This window comes from Macaca fascicularis, chromosome 3, assembly GCF_037993035.2.
Source record: "Macaca fascicularis isolate 582-1 chromosome 3, T2T-MFA8v1.1".
NCBI classification, from domain to species: Eukaryota; Metazoa; Chordata; class Mammalia; order Primates; family Cercopithecidae; genus Macaca; species Macaca fascicularis.
In genome coordinates, this window is record NC_088377.1 from 31627810 (window position 1) to 31646495 (window position 18686).

Sequence of the window (18686 nt, forward strand, 5' to 3'; positions counted from 1 at the left end):
GGGCCACAAGATGTCATAACTATATTGCTTTTATTTACTCAGGGAGGAAAAGAATAAGCTTTTATGCTCTTTAAGGATTAGAATGAAAGCAAAAGTAGGGTGAAACTATGGGAAGAAACCTCGGAGGGTCAAAAGAACATAACCTCCTGGAAAGTATTAAAACAGCCATCCATAATAAATGGGTTATAAGTGGCTACTATCCATTTGGTTTTAAACAAAATGCAAAGGCAATATTAAAATGCCACTCTAAAATGTATGTTAGATGCATTGAAATATTTACATGGAATGTTACAAATAACCATTGGAAACTTATTCCTTCCTTGGAAGGTGTAAGAATTAGTCAGGGTTCTCCAGGGAAACACACACGAGAGAGAGAGAGAGAGACAGAGAGAGAGAGAGAGAGAAAGAGAGAGAGAGACCTATTTTAAAGAATTGACTCAATTATTGGGACTGGCAAGCCTGAAATTCATGGGACAGGTGGAAAAACTGGACTCAGATTTCAGATAAGAGTTGATATTGCATTCTTGAGTCTGAAGGGTGGAAATTCAGGCAGAATTTCCATGTGGCAGTCTGGAGACAGAATTCTTCTACTTAGGAAAACCTCGGTCTCTACTCTCAAGGCCTTCAACTGGTTGGATGAGGCCCACTCACATTATGGAGTGTAATCTGCTTTACTTGAAGTCAGCCAGTTGTAGATGTTAATCACATCTAAAAAATACTTTTCAGCAACATGCAGACTAGGGATTTACCAAACAACTGGGCACCATAATCTAGCTAAGATGATACATAAAATTAATTACCATGGAAGGTTTGGAGGAAGAGAACATTTTGCTTATGATGTGGTTATAATTGCTTTCATTTTTTTTAAATTTCATGGTTATTCTCTGCTGATTTTACTAAAAATTTAAAATAATTTTGAATATCTTAGACACAGATTCCTGTTTAATATTTTGTACTATAAGACTTGGCTGTGGCAAATTTTACCACTGGATTTACTGGAGTATATTAAGTTCATTTTTTTTTTTCCTGCAAGTCAGCATCTGGTGGCTCAGGCTTTGCTTAGTCACTTAACAAAGTGGCCCACATGTAAAAATACTGTAAAGAACAGAGTAGACAAGTGATAATTAAAATTACAGAAATAAAAATTGTGTCCCCCAAAATGAAAGAAGGAGGACATCTTGTTCTGACATATTGGGACTCAGAGAAATGAATTAAACAGGAAGATGTACCAAAACACTTAAAGTTGAGTAGCAGATTATATTCCTCCAAAAATAGCACCAAAGCCTGCTTTTAATTATATCTTGAGACTATGTATCAAAAACTGAAAACATCCATATCCCACAAAAATCAAACTCCATCAGAGCCAGTGGTACAAGGCTAACTGTATTATTTCTTCAGAAACTGGATTTAGTTCTCTCAGCTATGACTTGATAATTCACATGTCACTCAGAATTATTTTTTGTTCTAAATCTTGCAACCAATTTCCACACATAGCACATTAGAAAAGCCTTCTAAATGGATTTTCAAGTAAAGGAGGTGTCAAAAGACAGCCAAATATATGAATGGTCCTTATTTGGCCACCAATAAAAAAGTTTAACTTTAACTTTTATTATTTTTTAAAATAAACAAAGCTGCAATGTTTTCCTCTAAATTCCTTAGCATCATAAACAAAATTCCCTTTTGCAACATGCATGGTACATCATTTTATATTTCCTTAATAGTCTCACGAATATCTTTTCTCATTGAGATTCCACCTGTGTCCAGTAGAAGGAAAACTTAGCTGAAAGGAACATGAAATAGGCTGAAATACAAAATTTCTAAATTGCTAGTAGCCTTAGAACATCTTAACTCAATTTCAGAGATTGAGCTGCTTTGAAGCTGGGCTGCAGTCTATGTGAGGGCAGTGCTGCTTGAGGTTGATTCAGAACGTAGTCTTCAGGGCCCCAAGCTTAAAATGTGGGCCTAGATTCCACCGTCTTTACCCTGGGAAGCCGTCAAAAGCCCTGGCCAGGTCCTCAGCAGCTAATGTCCCCAAGGGAAAAATTACCCTCTCAGCTGGATTCACTTTTCTGGACTTTAATCTTCTTTTGGATCTTCACCTGATAATTTTTCACCATTTTTCTGAGCTTTTTGGTGTCATTAGGCTAATGGCTTTGATGAAATGTCCGTTTTTCACCTTGTCTTTAGTAGGAATATTCGTTCAAAGTATGCAGCCCTACCTTACCAGAAGTAGAATTCATCCCCATTTCTCAACTCTTTATATGTTTCCTGTCTCTCTTAATTTCGGATGTGCACAATGACTACCATATTGATGACCCAAACTAAGTATTATATAATGTCATTTACATACCGTAATGTGAATAACGTTGGTTTTAACATTATGTATCTAATTTTACTGACTTCTAACTGTGGTTTTTTATTTATTGTCTTTGAGCCTCTAGCCGGGGCTTCTTTCCAATTTAAAAAGCCTCCCTACCTTAAGGTTATCTATTCTTCTCCTACCCACATTTGACGGTCTAGCTTGAAGCCAATTCAGTCCATGATTCCTTCTTCTATCCCTCCTTTCCATTTGATCACCTCCTTTTCCAAATACCACTTTACTTATTCTTTGTATGATAGAGATAGGGTTTACATTCCTTATGGATTGGCTAGTATGATAGTGGGCAAGATGATTCTGTTGGCCACTCTGCATTGCAAACTCCCCTAGAACAGGTTTTAAGTTCTTAGTCTTTTCGCCTAAGATGATCAGGAAAATGCAAATCAAAACCACAATGCAATACCAGCTTACTCCTGCAAGAATGGTCATAAACAAAAAAATCAAAAAATAATAGATGTTGGCATGGATGTGGTGAACAGGGAACACTGCTACACAGCTGGTGGGAATGTAAACTAGTACAACCACTATGGAAAACAGTGTGGAGATTTCTTAAAGAACTAAAAGTAGAACTACCATTTGACCCAGCAATCTCACTACTGGGTATCTACCCAGAGGAAAAGAAGTCATTATAAGAAAAAGATACTTGCACATGCATGTTTATAGCAGCACAATTCGCAATTGCAAAACGTGGAACCAACCCAAATGCCCATCAATCAATGAGTGGAATAAAGAAACTGTGGCATACACACATACACACTCACACACAATAGAATACTACTCAGTGATAAAAAGGAATGAATTAACAGCATTTGCAGTGGCCTGAATGAGATTGGAGACTATTATTCTAAGTGAAGTAACTCAGGAATGGAAAACCAAACATCACATGTTCTCACTCATAAGTGGGAGCTAAGCTATGAGGATGCAAAGGCATAAGAGTGACACAGGGGACTCAGGGGGAAAGAATGAGAAGGGGGTAAGGGATAAAAGATTACAAATTATGTGCTGTGTATACTGCTTGGGTGATGGGTGCACCAAAATCTCACAAATCACCACTAAAGAACTTAATCATATAATCAAACACCACCTGTTCCCCAATAACCTATGAAAACAAAGAACAAAAGACAGATTTCTGAAAGAAAAAAAAAGAGAAAAAAAAGACCCCTGAGGTCTGTCTGAAACACACTGCTCCACTGCCTCTCGTGGTTGCTTATGCCTAATCATGCCTTAGCCCAGTCTCCTACTCCAGATCGCAATCTCTCGAATTGTGGTTAGGTGTCTTATAACACTCACGTTTAACTCAATTATGGTACTTTATTCATTCATCCAGTAACATTTGGGTGTTTACCATGTGTGAGGTGCTTGCTGACTTCTAGAGACACACATATGAACAAGGAGACATTGTTCTTCGCTCATTCCTTGCAGTGCCATGTAGGTGAAAAGAAATATCTTTCCTTCTCATCTTAGGTTCATGGTCAGGACCATGATAACAAAAGACATATTAACCAAAAAAAAAAAAAAAAAGCATACAATTAATTTTTTTAAATTTTACTTAAAAATTTTTGTGGGTATATAGTAGGTGTACATATTTTTGGGGTACATGAGACGTTTTGATACAGGCATGCAACGTGAAATAAGTACATCATGGAGACTCCCCTCAGTTGTTTGAGTTACGAACAATCCAATTATATTCTTTAAAGTTATTTAAAAGTTATTTAAAAATATAGAATTATTATTGACTATAGTAACCCTATTATACCATCAAATAGTAGGCCTTATTATTCTTTCTATTTTTTTTTTTTGTACTTATTAACCATCACCACCTCCCTGCAAATCCCCCACTACTGTTCCTAGCCTCTGGTAACCACCCTTCAAATCGCTATGTCCATGAGTTCAGCTGTTTTTTAGATCCCACACATAAGTGAGAACATGCTATGTTTTTCTTTCTGTGCCCAGCTTATTTCACTTAACATAATGGTCTTCTTCAGTTCCATCATGTTGTTGCAAATGACTAGATCTCATTCTTTTTTATGGCTGAATAGTACTCCATTGTGTATATGTTTCACATTTTCTTTATCCATTTATCTGTCGATGGGCATTTAAGTTGCTTCCTAATCTTAGCTATTGTAAACAGTGCCACAACAAACATAGGTGCGCAGATATCTCTTTAATATAGAGATTTCCTCTCTTTTAGGTATATACCCAGTAGTGGGATTGCTGGATCATATGGTAGCTCAATTTTTAGTTTTTTGAGGAACCACTAAATGCTTCTCTATAGTGGTTGTACCAATTTACACTTCCACCAACAGTGTACAAGGGTTCCCTTTTCTCCACATCCTTGCAAGCATTTGTTATTGCCTGTATTTTGGGTATAAGCCATTTGGACAAGGGTGAGATGATTTCTCATTGTAAGGTGTTTTTTTTTTTTTTTTTTGGCGTATATCTGATGATCAGTGATGTTGCGCACCTTTTCATATTCCTGTTTTCTATTTGTATGTCTTATTTTGGGTAATGTCTATTCAGACCTTTTGCCCATCTTTTGATTGGAATATTAGATTTTTTTTTTTTCCCTACAGAGTCGTTTGAGCTCCTTATGTATTTTGATTATTAATCGCTTGTCAAGTGAGTAGTTGTAGTTTGCAAATATTTTCTGCCCTTCTGTGGGTTGTCTCTTCACTTTGTTGATTGTATCTTTTGCTATGTAGGAGCTTTTTAACTTGATGTTATCCTATTCATCCATTTTTGCTTTGGTTGTCTGTGTTTGTGGGGTATTGCTCAAGAAATCTTTGCTTAGATCAACGTTCTGGAGAATTTCCCCAATGTTTTCTTGTAGTAGTTTTATAGTTTGGGGTATTAGACTTAAATCTTTAATCCATTTTGATTTGACTTTTGTATATGGTTGGAGATAGGGACCTAGTTTCATTTTTCTGCATCTGTAAATCAAGTTTTCCCAGCACCATTTATTGAAGAGACTATCTTTTTCCCAGTGCATGTACTTGGTACCTTTGTCAAAAATACTGTAGGCACGTCTTACTTCTGGGTTCTCTATTCTCATTGGTCTATGTGTCTGTCTTTATGTCAGTATCCTGCCATTTTGGTTACTACAGCTCTGTAGTATAATGTGAAGTCAAGTAATGTGATTCCTCCAGTTTTGTTCTTTTTACTCAGGATTTCTTTGGCTGGTCTGGATCTTTTCTGGTTCCATATAATTGTTAGGTTTTTTTTTCTTTTTCTGTGATGAATGTCAATGGTACTTTGACAGAGATTGCATTGAATCTGTAGATTGCTTTGGGTAGTAGCGATATTTTAACAATATTGATTCTTCCAATCCATGAACATGAATATTTTTCCATTTTTTGGTGTCCTCTTCAATTTCCTTCATTAGTGTTTTATAGTTTTCATTATACAGATCATGAAATATTTGGTTAAGTTAATTCCTGGATATCTAATTTTATGTATTGCTATCGTAAGTGGGATTGCTTTTTTATTTCTTTCTCACATTGTTCACTGTTGGAATATAGAAATGCTACTGATTTTCATATGTTGATTTTATATCCTGCAACTTTACTGAATTTATCAGTAAATTTAACAGTTCTTATGGTTTTCTTGTGAAATCTTTAAGTATTTCCAAATATAAGATCACATCATCTGCAAACAAGGATAATTTGATATCTTCCTTTCTAATTTGGAGCCCTTTACATCTTTCTCTTGTCTGAATGCTCTGGCTAGGACTTCCAGTATTATAATGAATAACAATAGTGACAGTGGGCATCCATGCCATGTTCCAGATCTTAGAGGAAAAGCTTTCAGTGTTTCCCCATTCAATATGATACTAGCTGTGGGCCTGTCATATACGGCTTTTATTGTGTTGAGGTAAGTTTCTTCTATACCCAGTTTTTTGAGGACTTTTATCATGAAGAGATGTTGAATTTTATCAAATGCTTTTTCCACATCAATTGAAATGATCATATGGTTTTATCCTTCATTCTGTTGATATGATGTAGCATGCTAATTGATTTTGTGTGTGTTGAACAATCCTTGGATCCCAGGGATAAATCCCACTTGGTCATGATAAATAATCATTCTAATATATTGTTGAATTCAGTTTGCTGGAATTATTTGAGGATTTTTGCATCAATATACATCAGAGATATTGACCTGTAGTTTTCTTTTTTTTTGTTGTGTCTTTGTCCGGTTTTGCTATCAGGGTAATACTGGTCTTATAGAATGAGTTTGGAAATACTCCCTCTTCAACTATTTTTAGGAATAGTTTGAGTAGGATTTAAATTTATTTAATATAAATTTTATGTAACATAGGAGCCTTCAGAAATGAAGATCCCCCAAACAGGTAAGCTTGCGTATTTTAATGCTTCAGTTTGATTAAGAGTAAACAGTTGTCAAGAATTATGATTGGACAAAGAGGGCATAATCTAGTGGTAATAAACTGGGCTGGGGGGAGGCAGGAATTTAGTAAGTTCTGCTTGTTCAGATTCTTTTCTGTGTCCCTGTTTCTCTCCTCCTGGTATAGGGAGGATACCTCTGAAATGAGGGTGTAGAGAAGGTCAAAGAGTAAGCTTGCTGGGATTTGTAGCCTGCTTTAGGAGAGAAGTGTGATGGGAAAGTGAGAGTGACCTTTCTGCTTCTGCTGTTTTCTCAAAAGTCAAGGTGTCACATGTTGGGGTAACATGTCCTCAATCCCACTAACCACATTTTGTCTTGTGTTTGCCTATCTGTGTTTCAGCTTTCTATAGTTACTTGATACGTCTACAATTACTTTGAAGGCAAGAAGAGTATGCCATGTTTACTCTGTATGCAACACCTAACCAAAACTCAATAAATATTTGCTAAATTTAGAATAGCTGCATGTTCTTCAAACTCATGATTCTAAACATATCTGAATCCAAAATCTCTAGTGTCTGCACTCCAAAATGGACAGCCATCTCTGGCACAAGTGGTTTAAATAAGCTAACAAACAAAGAAGTGTTTGAACAAATTCGCAAACAAAACAAACGAAAAATGAAGTGTTACATTAATCTACATGCAATAAAAATTCAGAATGCTGTATCCAGTAGCACCATCCATGCTCCTATGGACCAAAACACCAGCTGGTTTTGCTCAGTGTATGTATCAGTCACCAAGCACAGCACGGCATTCACACAGCTAATTCCAAAATGTTTTTGAAATATACAGATGCGACTTAAAATTGTGCTTACCCCAAAAGTTTACAGAATTTAAAGCAAAATTCCCACCTGCACATGGCGTGTTCACTTTTTACAGTTCATGGTTTACAGGCCTCTAACACTAGCATTTACTTCATGACACACGCAAGAAGAGCTACAACTGTGTATTTACTCTTGGGATGGCTCAGATCCAGAGTAAGTAATGAAATCAAATTACACTACTCCAGCATTCCCCTTCAAACTCAACCTTGCAGCTCCATATTTTAATAATTGTACATTGGTCATTTTCGGTCATAAAACATTTGCAATTTGTTAGTCTTAGCGGCCATTAGATGGCAGTGGTAAACCATAATATCCGTGGCATTTTGTTTGGTTCTTGTTTTCTTAGGCATAGTGCAAATCGTTTTTCAAAAAGCAAAAGGCTGAAGAGAATTTTCAAAATAGAGATAAGCAGCTAAATCTCCTTGAAAAATACAAATTTAATTAAATCCCCCCTACTTGAAATAAAAGAAATTTTAATATATATTTTCTTCCTGAGGCTTAGATTTTTAAATAGTGGCTAACAGCACACTCTGTAGTTACATGGACAAGGGATTGAATTTTTTCCTTCAAAACTCACCAACAAGTTCATTGTAGGCAATTACTCTTTGTTTTCAAATCCATAAACGCTATTCTTATAGTGCCAAACCCTACAGTGCAGTTTAGGCCACATAATTCTCAATAAATGCAAACTCTAATAAAATAAAAATTATTTTATTACCAGAAGCTTGGTAGGTGGAAGAAAATTAAACTAAAAAGCCTTCACCTTAAGTTTAAAGATGGAGAGAGTGATCGGACACTGTGGTTCACACCTGTAATCTTAGTACTTTGGGGGGCCAAGGTGGGCAGATCACTTGAGGTCAGGAGTTCAAGACAAGCCTGGCCAACATGGTGAAACCCCATCTCTACTAAAAATATAAAAATCAGCAAGGCACAGTGATCCGTGCCTGTAGTCCCAGTTACTCTGGAGGCTGAGACAGGATTGCTCGAGCCAGAGAGGTGGAGGTCATATGAGCTGAGATCATGCCACTGCACTCTAGCCTGGGTGATGGAAGCGAAACTCTGTCTCAATCAATCAATCAATCAATAGAGAGAAAGAAGTATGAAGAACAGAAATAAAGGAAACATCTAATAGGTTTTGCAAGAGAAGCAGTGACAGAGTGAAAACATCAATTTTAGAGCTTCATAGACTAGTGGTGGAATACTGATTTTGCTGTTGACTACCTGTCACAGAAAGAAAGAGTCAAAGGAATAATCCTTACATTGCTAAGCCTCAGTTTCTTTATATGTGAACCAGGACTCATGACACTTTTAGGGGTAAGATAAGATAAAGCAAGCTAATATACATAAAGTACTTGTCAAATAGTAAGTGCTCAATGTTGCTCTTTCTTTTCCTTGCAGATTTTAATAAAAAACTACTAATAAATTTTGGACACTAAAGTTGGATTTCATTATTTTCCTCGGGCTTAAGCTCTCTCAGAAGTCTGTGGAACATACGGATCTAGTAACCCCACTCTGTGTTTCTCTATGCAAAGGTTAATGTTACAGGTCTTTACAATTTAAAAACCTTTGGCCAAGCACGGTGGCTCATGCCTGTAATCCCAGCGCTTTGGGAGTCCGAGGTGGGTGGATCGCCTGAGGTCAGGCCAACACAGTGAAACCTCGTCTCTAAAAAAATACAAAAATTAGCCAGGTGTGGTGGACACACTTGTAATCCCAGCTACTCCAGAGGCCGAGGCATGAGAATCGCTTGAACTCGGAAAACAGAAGTTGCAGTGAGCTGAGATTGCATCACTGCACTCCCACCTGGGTGACAGAGCGAGACTCTTGTCTCAAATAAAGAAATAAATACAATACATTTTAAAAAAACTTCCATCCAAACCTACAGATTATCTTAAATCTTCAACAGCTTTCTTTAAGCTTCCGTTCTCTGGGTGAGATGTTAATGGGTGTTGAGATGATAAGACAAGTCAGCCTAAGGAATTAGAAAACACACAGAGAATTAATCCCCTAAATGGAAACACAGTCACTTCATGATCTATGTTTTAAAAGATTATGAGAAATAAACTCCTTCGAAATGATGTCTATGGTTTTTCTCCAGGGCAGGGGTGGGGTTAAGAGAATTAAATTATGGATTAAAGAAAGCAAAAATACAAGCAAATTGTGTTGACTGGTGGATCAATGTTGACCTAACAGGTGATGCTATCAGTCCCCGTAAAGAATACTAACAGTAGCAATGTGAACAATGTTCTGTGTCCTTACTCTTCAATATGTAAATGGCATTTCCATGGATTAGAATTTGTGTGTTCAATAGTAGAAAAACAGATGCTATCAATTTGTAAACAGGCCGGGTGTGGTGGCTCAAGCCTGTAATCCCAGCACTCTGGAGGCCGAGGGGGGTGGATCACATGAGGTCAGGAGTGTGAGACCAGCCTGGCCGACATGGTGAAATTTCATCTCTACTAAAAATACAAGAAGTATCCAGGCAGGGTGACACACACCTGTAATCCCAGGTACTCAAGAAGCTGAGGCACAAGAATTGCTTGAACCCAGGAGGCGGAGGTTGCAGTGAGCCGAGATCGCATCACTACACTCCAGCCTGAGAGACAGAGTGAGACTCCGTCTCAAGAAAAATAAATAAATGAAATCTGTAAATAGATCCCCATTCATAGAAGAAGATATATGCCCAAGAAAGGATACATTTTCTTGGGCATATATCTTCTTGGGAATATCTGTGCTCTCTTACCTACTCATTCTTTGTTTTTAAAGAGAGCAGCATAGTTAAAAATGTTGAAAAATGTAGCCATCCTACAGTCTGACTGATTACCAATGGAGAGACTGAGGCTTTGAGAGACCAGATTTTTCCAGGCTGCACAGGTTGTTAGTGGCACTACTTGCCTAATTCCCAATCCGGTACTTTTTTTTTTTTTTTTTTTTGAGACGGAGTCTCGCTCTGTCGCCCAGGCTGCAGTGCAGTGGTGCGATCTCAGCTCACTGCAAGCTCCGCCTCCCGGGTTCCCGCCATTCTCCTGCCTCAGCCTCCCCGAGTAGCCGGGACTACAGGTGCCGCCACCACGCCCGGCTAATTTTTTTTTTTTTTTTTTTTTTTTTTTGTATTTTTAGTAGAGGCAGAGTTTCACCGTGTTAGCCAGGATGGTCTCGATCTCTTGATCTCGTGATCCACCTGCCTCGGCCTCCCAAAGTGCTGGGATTACAGGCGTGAACCACCGAACCCGGCCAATACTTTGATTTTTAACATCCTGCCTCACAGAATAGAAAAAATGCAGTTAGATTCTAGTCTTTTTCATTTTAAGTTTTAACTAATTGCTATGCCTCCTTTTAGATTGCAGACTGAAGAGTTGCTGATTATAAAAAGCAAGCAGACCATAAAATGAAAACCCTGCTTATAAATCCAAATTAAGAGCATACCTTTATTGGACAGTTTTAGGGACCTGGAGGGATTCCTAGTCTTTTAATTTCTTATTTATTCAGGAAACAAGGGTGTAAACAACATAAATACTTCAAAAACACTATTTTAACTGCTGCTAATCTTGAAAGCCAAAATGAGAGAATAGTGGAATAATAACCCTGTCTAGGGGTAACCTGGGTGAAAAGCCAAACACTTAGCTGAATTGGCTGTCCTGTCAATCTTGCCTTTCATTCCCAGGGTGGTAGAAAGGTATTGAGATGTCTCCATTTTGTTGCTTAATCCTGCTGGCCAAAAAGGCTGAGGTTTCTCATTAATTTAATGGGAGGCTGCTAAGTCCTTACCATTCTCACCATGGAATGCGCCATGGTCAGCATACCTGTCATTCCCAATTTATGATTGTCTGATAGCTCAAATGCTGCTGTGCTGGATCATCTCAGGGAATCCATTCTCTTTTGGTGCACCTTGGATAGAGATATTTCAATCTAAGAACGGCACATTTTAAATGTCAAATAATAAACTAACATGTTCGTGATTGTAAAAATAATTGTTTTCCTTGACAAAAAAGAGTTTCTTGGAACATAATCCAAATGACATTAGAATGTAGTTGAGACATTAAACTTTCTTTTTTAAAGTTGTGAGCAGCTGGTAACGGTGACTCATGCCTGTTATCCCAGCACCTTGGGAGGCTGAGGCAGGCAGATAGCCTGAGCCCAGGAGTTCGAGACCAGCCTAGGCCACATTGTGAAACCAAATCTCTACTAAAAATACAGAAATTAGCCAGGCATGGTGGCGTGCACTTGTAGTCCCAGCTATTGAGGAGCCTGAAAGGTGGGAGGATCGCTTGAGCCCAAGAGGTCACAGCGGCAGCGAGCCACGATTGTGCCATGGCAACTCAGCCTGGGTGACAGTGTGAGACCCTATCTCAAAAAAAAAAAAAAAAAAAGATTAAATTAAAAAGTGTGGGCAATGTCCGTAATGTGCAGTTTATGGATTAAATGTTAATTTAAAGAATACTTACAAAATATACCTATTCTCTTAGAGATTCCATTATAACTCAAACTAAAAAGTTCTATATTACTAGATGGTTAACCTCAGTTAAAGACAAGGAACATAAGGCTAAGAGCAGTTAAATCATCGGGCACAGGTAACACAGCCGGTCAAGTCAATGGAGCCCAGAACATCTAATTCCTCAACTGGCACGTTGTTTTTCACTAGAACGTGTTGTTCTTGTTAGGAATTATTTTGATTCTGGTTCACCTGGGAGATTGAAGGGATAAGCCAGATTGCTCTCATATCTTGGAGTTCTGGGTGGAGATGGGGAAGGAGGGGGAAGAATACCTAATCTGAGCAAGTTTTATAAAGAGGATAGCATTTGAAGCCACTGTGTGTTGAATAAACATGGAGACAGACTTGGTCCAGTGGAAAGATTATGAATCTCTCCTTGATGGTTACTTGATCACTTGACTCTTAGTTTTCCTAAGAATAAATAGGAAAAAAACCATAAGCCTTGGAAAGTTGTTTAAGGGAAAATTGGGTAGACTATGTAAAGCATCTAGCAGAGTGATTTATTCACATTTGGTGTTTAGTTAACATAAAAACTAATTTCCCAGGCTTCTAAGGCAATTAACCACTGAAACTAAATTTGAAATTAAAGCTGGGCATAGGGTAAGAAAGCAAGAAGTAAGAGAGACTTGGAGTCTGTTGTACTCTAATTAAGTGAAATGTGCAAAGGAGAAAAAGTGTTAATCTTTTCCTCACCTGTTTCAATGTTCCCAGGTAAGGCACCTGGAACAAAAGATAGATTAACAAGAGAAAAACAAATCTATTTAATATAAGTTTTGCCCGACATGGGAGCCTTCAGAAATGAAAACCCACTGGGCGCAGGGGCTCACGTCTGTAATCCCAGCACTTTGGGAGGCCGAGGCGGGTTGGTCACTTGAAGTCAGAATTTCGAGACCATCTTGGCCAACATGGTGCAACTCCTTCTCTAATAAAAATACAAAAATTAACTGGGAGTGGTGTGCATGACTGTAATCCTAGCTACTTGGGAAGTTGAGACAGGCAAATCTCTTGAATCCAGGAGGCAGAGGTTGCAGTGAGCCAAGATCGTGTCATTGCATTCCAGCCTGGCTGACAGAGCAAGAATCGGACTCCAAGAAAAAGGAAAAGAAAAAAAAAAAGAAAAAAAAAGAAATGACCCAAAGAAACAGGGAAACCTATATGTTTTTATGCTTAGGTAAGAGGAAGAGTGGAGAGTTGTGCAGAAGTGTGATTGGACATACGAGGTATGATCTAATGGTCACAAACCCCATCTTAGCAAGGCCTGTTCGTTCAGATTCTTCTCTGTGTCTCTCTGACTTCAGAGATAAGAACATTCTTTCCCTCCAGGTACAAGGAGGGCACCTCAGGGAACAGGATTTTATGACCTGCTTCCCGGGAAACTCACTGATTTTATTCTCTGCTACAGGAGAGAAGATCAGAGAATTATTTCTACGTTTTATGGCCTGCTTCAGAGGAGAAGGGGCAAGGGGAAGGTGAGGGTGACCTTCATGTTTCTACAATTTTTCAAATGTCAAGATGCTACATTCTGGGTTAGTGTGTCCTGAACCCCATCAACTGCAAAACTTTAAAAAGTTCAGGAACATACCAGTGTACTGTTCTGTTTGTTCAGGAAATACAGTGCTGTTTAATAAAGTTAACGAATCATAGGCCATCTAGTCTGTGTTTCCTAAACACTCTGTCTCACTTTGGAGTATTTCAATCTTAGCAGTTGCTAGAATCTAAAAGGATCATCTGCAGAGTCACCAAAAAAAGACTTCTGAGACCAATGCTTTTAACTGAGACTGCTTTCTTGAAAATTAGATTGTTACGTCTTTTTCCCCTTTGTGCTGTAGTTGGAGTCAAGACAATTTTCAATTTTCATTTGTCCTGTGGTGGGTGGTATTTTCTGCATACTATTGATTTGAGGCAAATAGTGTCTGAGAAGAGAGAGTTTTCTTAGGCTATTGCGCCTTTCATCAAACAAGATAAATCATCAAATGAGCAAATTTGAGGTCTGTCTGATTGTTATTCTTCACACAGTTTTGCCATGTGGATGGACGTTGAGAGAACACGTACTCCATTGGTCTTTAGAGAATTAACAACAATATATTCTCGAGTAAATGTAGGCAAACTTGCCTTCCTGGTATTAGTGAGGCTCCTGGGAAACATTACTGAATAAGACACAGTCATTATCCTTAGGGAGCTCAGAATTTACAACTTGTTTATTGAACTACTGAAACAATTTACAGAACTGAGTTTTTAGTCAAGAAAATGAAAAAGGAGCTACAAACCAGTGTTCACAGCGAAGCAGGTTTTCTGCTTTTAAAAAGCAATTCCATATGCAAATGTTTGCTGCAATGTAATACACAAGATTATTGGAAGAGAAAGAAGTAATTTAACCTTTTTTTTTTTTTCTAGTGGTGTAATCAAGCTTCCACCAAAAAGAAAAAAAAAAGTGTGAACTTTCACCTTTTGCAGGAATTTAATTTTAGCTTAAGCTATCCAAGTTCTTTCTTTTTATTCTTGGGTCATACATTACCTCAACTCAAAGTTTAGATAGACAGGCTATTAGAAATCTGAATAGAATTCCCTTCCTTCCTTCCTTCCTATCTTCTTTTATTGTCCTTTAATGACTATTAGGGCCTGAAAAAGTCATAAATGAATGAACATATACCACCTGATTTTGTGTATGGTGCGAGACAAAGAGTGTGTTAAATGTTTCAAGAGAGCATTTACAAAGGGCAATGGGCATGCAAAAGAGAGAGTAGATTGAAATTTGAGTAATTTGTAAATTGGGAACAAAAGCAGATTATTTAACCCCAAAACTTTTAACTTCTAGACTTTTGATATAGATATATCTTCCTTTTTGAGGCTGTTAGTGGTAGTATGAGGAGATTAAGTATAATAAATTCAACTTTCTACTCACATGTGAGGTGATGTGTTAGGAATATCAAGAGGGAAACCTTTGAAGAGGGAGTATTGTCTGGGGTAAGCCTTGAATGTCTGTAAGATTTAACTCAGTGGAGACAAATATCAAGGAATTTTCAAGTAGAGATAACATCATGAACAAAAAAAAAAAAAAGAGAGAAAAGTATGAAAAGATACAGGTCATTTGGAGGAATAATCCTTTACTTAAAGGATGGGGCATTTTAAACAAAAAAAAAAAAAATAAGAGTGAAACCACTAAGTAAGTTTCTCCTGAAAGGAAAAAGGGTGGAGGATGGAGTGAGGGCGACACAAGTTAAAGAGATGATAATGTGTTTGCATGAGGGAGATTTGATATTACCTGATACTTATAAAACAAATTACTGTAAAAAAATTTCTATTACTAAAATGATCAGAAATATATGGATGAAAAACAAATGATTGGAAAATATATTGTCATTATAAAATTTACAGTGGTACCACATATACAACCTGACAAAATGTGCACAATGTTTAGACTATTCCATCAGAAACACTTCTTCAAAATTCCTATACTTTCTGAGATGGGTGGAGTTTGGTATGGTAGGCAGGGAGTGATAAACTGAGGTGAGGTTGGAAAATCAGGTTGGGCTCAAAAGCTTTGAAATCCGTTCTTAGGAGTTCTAATTTTCTCCAAAAAGCAGACAAATGGCATGATTAATCAGTATTCTAGAAAAATCTTTCAGGCTGAGGTATGGATTGGACTGGGGAGGAGATTGTTAGCAATGAGATCTATTGGTCGGTTATAGATGCACCTATGAAAAGTATTGAAGGACTGAGTGGTGCTGTTTATAGAGCACCCTTGACATCTGTAACTCCATCTTAGAAAAAGACTCATCTTACATTTCAGAATGCATCATACCAACAGGGATCAGATGTTCGCCTAATCAATAGAGACTGCAATCAATCACATAAAGACATAACCAGGCACACTCTTTACTATCAATTCAGTCCTCACCAGAATATTCTGGGGCCATAAGAATAGCAAGACTTCACCAGCTCAAGATGGCCATCTTGATAGACCGAGTTATGCCGTCACTTGTAATTAGCACCTGGCACTTGAGGTTGAAGGCTCTGCCCAAATAAAAGACTCTTCCGTGCAAGTCATTGACGTCCATCAGATCAGGCCAGGACTCTCCTTGTCCATGTCACTCTCCTTGCACTGGTTCATTTGACCCCATTTTCCTAACCCTTTTTATCTTGATGTTAATTGTTTGTCTGATATGGAATGTTTAATCTATAACTTTTATATATTAATTATGCTACCATGTGTGATTTGCAATATTGACTGACTTGTGGCTTGAACCCTTGTGCCCATGGCGCTAACTACTGAGTGAATAGGTTGTGCTAAGAAGAATTGCTTCCTTGGGAACTCCATGTAGCTCGTGACTTTTATGATTGAAATAACACCAATAAAATCTGACCTTGTGGAAAGATACAAACATACACAGACTTGGTTATGTCTCATCTTTCGCTGCTCACAATACAGTTACAGTGCTATTAAAGAAGAGCAGTGGGTTCTGAACACATTTCAGAATTATGACGTCAGGTTTGGACATGGCTTTTGAGGCAGAGGAGCAAGTTAAAGAAGCTTTCAGTTAAAGTATAATAATAATAATAATTTTAAAAAAAAGAAGCATTCAGTCTCTTGGTATCCTCATTGATAAAGATGGAGGTGGAGGCAAGGTGATGTAGTAGTAATTTCTTTTAATAAGCAATAACTTCTAAAATGCTTTTCATAATTGCTCCCAATTAGATAAATGGAAATATGGAAAAAAAATTTAAAAAGGCTAATAAAAACCTTGCTAAAAGAGAACAAGGGTACAGAAGAGAAGAAGGGAAAGAAGAGATAGGGAAACAAAAACATCAAAATTTGACTGAAATTTGTGTAAAAATAATTAAGGTTAAACCTAGTTTAGGTTAGGTAAAACTCAAGAGTTTGATTTTTTGTATCTTAGGGATTTGATAATGCAGCAAAAAGTTACTAAGAGGAGTACAGAGAGATCTTTTTGGTGTGAACACCAAAGAGAACACAAAAATTGAGCTTCACATTACTTATTACTTGGTAAACTGTTTCATTGTCAATTAATGCTGTATAATAAACCTCTTTATATAGATTATTCTTCCACAACATAATTTTAAATGGGTAGATAATATTGCATTATATAAATATACCATCCCCCTCTAGGGGCCTGCCCAGACTTTAGTCTAGTTATAGATCTAGAAGCAAACAGGGGTTTGGGGGATGGTTCCTGAGGAGAATCAACATTATCCTGCCTGGCAACTGGCTCAGGCAGTCTATCACTGTTGCCTCAGGCAGTGCAAGCTTTATCCCCTCAGACAAAGGTGGAAAGGCTGATGTCAGCATGGGTTAGGGAGGGGATGTTGCCACTACTGGGGATGGGGAAGCTATTCCTTCTGGCAAAAAAGGTTCATCAGAGTTTACAAATTCAGTGTCCCCAGCTTCATCAGGCTCCTCTCACACGTCCCCATTCCAAGTTGCAGGGTCCCATTCTTTTTTTTTTTTTTTTTCTGAGACAGAGTCGACCTGCTCTGTCGACCAGGCTGGAGTGCAGTGGCACGATCTCGGCTCCCTGCAAGTTCTGCCTCCCGGGTTCACGCCATTCTCCTGCCTCAGCCTCCTGAGTAGCTGGGACCACAGACGCCGCCACCGCGCCTGGCTAATTTTTTGTATTTTTGGTAGAGACGGGGATTCACCGTGTTAGCCAGGATGGTCTCGATCTCCTGACCTTGTGATCTGCCTGCCTCAGCCTCCCAAAGTGTTGGGATTACAAGGGTGAGCCATCACACCCGACTGCAGGGTCCCATTCTTTTCCATTCAATGCCCTCACTTTAACAGTAGATAGCTGGGGAGGCTGTGCATGCATCTTTCATTGCAGGTCAGCCCCTCCCATGATGAGTTTATGTCTGTTTTTCCACAATTTCAGCTCTTTCTCTACAGCTCTTTCTCACTCAGGGCAATCTTAGTAGATTTGAGGCTAAATATCTGCTTCTGTGGCCTAGCGTTAAAATCCTTGAGTTCATCATCTTCTTTCATCACTTTGTCCAGTGAACTTAGGAGCAACCAACCAACTTCATTATGTTCCTTGATTCTCTACATATGGTCAAAGGTAGGTATAGAGTCACTAAACTCCTTGCGTCTCACGAGCGGTGAATCACGAGTGTCAGATGCACTTATCTTGCATAACTCTCTAAACAGTTCATGCCAAGAACTATCAGTTTTCTCCATACTATTAGAAGTAGAGATTTTAGCATTTTGGGGTCTAATCATATTAAGCAGACAATTCCAGAAACCCCAAAACCAATGAAAGAACTCCTTCCTTAATATTCTGTTCCTCTAGAACCACTCCTGGTTCCAAAATCTGTATTAGTCAGGGTTCTCTAGAAGAACAGAACTAATAGGATAGATATACATACATACAAAAAGGAGTTTATTAAGGAGTATTAACCCACAAAATCACAAGGTCCCACAATAGGCCGTCTGCAAGTTGAAGAGCAAGGAGAGCCGGTCAGAGTCCCAAAGCTGAAGAACTTGGAGTCTGACATTTGAGGGCAGGAAGCATCCAGCATGGGAGAAAGATGTAGGCTGGGAGGTTAGGCCAGTCTAGCCTTTTCACACTTTTCTGCCTGCTTTATA

The 18686-nt window shown here is 38.2% G+C and overlaps 1 long non-coding RNA gene across 5 annotated transcripts in view; it reads left to right on the forward strand.

Annotated features, from left to right (window-relative positions):
* The window catches only part of LOC107129041 (uncharacterized), a 100092-nt gene that overhangs the window by 24665 nt on the left and 56741 nt on the right, over positions 1-18686 (forward strand). The window contains exon 3 of one of the 5 annotated variants that reach the window (XR_010585435.2): positions 13491-13557. The exons of the other annotated variants lie outside the window; for them this stretch is intronic. This is a non-coding gene — a long non-coding RNA (uncharacterized lncRNA). The remainder of the gene's footprint in view (positions 1-13490; positions 13558-18686) is intronic. 5 annotated transcript variants of the gene reach the window in all.